Source organism: Cicer arietinum, chromosome 4, assembly GCF_000331145.2.
Source record: "Cicer arietinum cultivar CDC Frontier isolate Library 1 chromosome 4, Cicar.CDCFrontier_v2.0, whole genome shotgun sequence".
Taxonomy (NCBI): Eukaryota; Viridiplantae; Streptophyta; class Magnoliopsida; order Fabales; family Fabaceae; genus Cicer; species Cicer arietinum.
This window is the reverse complement of record NC_021163.2, coordinates 27,325,744-27,327,408: the sequence shown is the minus strand read 5'-3', so window position 1 is coordinate 27,327,408 and position 1,665 is coordinate 27,325,744. Positions and strand designations below refer to the sequence as shown.

The 1,665-nt window shown below is 28.1% G+C and overlaps 1 protein-coding gene across 1 annotated transcript in view; it reads left to right on the top strand.

Annotated features, from left to right (window-relative positions):
• The first annotated feature begins 696 nt into the window (after positions 1–696).
• The window catches only part of LOC101495777 (putative RNA polymerase II subunit B1 CTD phosphatase RPAP2 homolog), a 6,106-nt gene continuing 5,137 nt past the window's right edge, over positions 697–1,665 (top strand). Inside the window, exon 1 of the mRNA XM_004497570.4 lies at positions 697–851. The gene's annotated coding sequence lies outside the window, so the exon portion shown is untranslated. The remainder of the gene's footprint in view (positions 852–1,665) is intronic.

Below are 1,665 nucleotides of genomic sequence, written 5' to 3'. Positions count from 1 at the left end.
GATTATTTTACTAATTAATATACTATTTTAAAAAACTAGATTTAGTAAAAAATTTAAAAGCAACTCTTTAGAAATTATAAAAAATATCAAAATTCTACATTCATACTTCTCTTTTTTTAATGAGTTTTTATTTTTATTTTTTATTATATCATTACATATACATACATATAAGCTCATCTTTTAATATAATTCATTTTATTCTACAATTTTATTTCATTGGACGTAATTCCATTTTTGCATAGATTTTTTTGTTTACAATCGAATTAGGAAATTATGCCCAATTATTAGTATCATAAATAGTTTTTTAATATGTTATTATGTCATCAGTTCAATGAGGTTAATTTTCATAAATAATTTTAATATATAATGTACATTTTATGAATGTTTGGTCTAAATTATTTTTTATATCACTACATGTCAATTAATAATGTCCGAGACTTTGTTTTTTTAGACATTATATATAAAATATATTTATTTATTAATTTTTTTTACAACAACGGGACAAATTATTTTAACATTTATTTAAATATGTGATAAATATAAAAGTTAATTTTTATAATAGAAAATTTTGGTTAATGATTGATTTAATTTTTTTATATTAAAAAATTATAATTAAATCAAACTGACATCCTAATTTAAAATTTTATATCTGTATTTGTATTCTATCGCATATAAGTAATTAACACTTCCTGAACTAGAAAACAAATTCCAATAATCCACACAGACACTTCTCCCTCTCCCTTCCACCCGCGACGGCAGGCTCTCCCTCTCTCTCACCGTCGTCCGACGTTGCTGGATTCATCTCTGAACCGCCGACGTCTCCTTCTCCCTTGCGTCATCTGCAACATCAAGTATCAATTTCTGTTTTTCCCTCTTCTTTGTGCCCTAGTTTTCAATGAAATTGAACCTGAAAATTATGATGTTGTGTTCACTGAAGTCGTTTTCTGATGTTCTGTAATGTTGTCTCCGTGAGGATGTGTTTTGTTTTGACACTTTGGATGTTACTCATGTAATATTAATAACAAATATTCTTGATGCTTTTGAATTTTTGTTGGGGAAGATGAAGTATTGTGGTCTTCCTAACATGCTGTTGCCAAAAAAATAAATATTATTAGATGAAAGTGATTTTCAATGGAATGTGTTTGGAACTTATGTATGTTGATGTTGTAGTGTTCATCAGCTATAACAATTACTCTTATCAACTCAAATATCAAAGCAACTCTCGCTGTTGGAAAACCTAATTATTAATAGAAAAAACAATTTGCATAGAGTTGTTTTCAAAAGCCTAATTTCTTCAACCAATCACTCTCAACCTAATTTAGTACACACAGTTGTAGCAATCTTCTTTCATTCCTTCCTAAATTATCGATCCATTTGCAATTTCAAAGTCACAATTTCAGTTCTTAATTTGGTAATCTTGCTTGCTGAATGAAGTTGATTTTGTTTGCGATTGCACCTCCTTAATGTCGTTGATAATTGGCATTTTGTTCTTATGACAGTTGCCACCGTAATTCTATTAGTTGGTTTGAATATTAGTTATTAATATGTGTTTTAGCGTAGATATAGAAGGTAGAAGGTAGTATTTGGCAGTGATTAAAGGAAGTAGATTGTGGAATCAATTGTAGCGATTGGTACTTTCTGGGTAACATTTTTTATGGGAAAGAG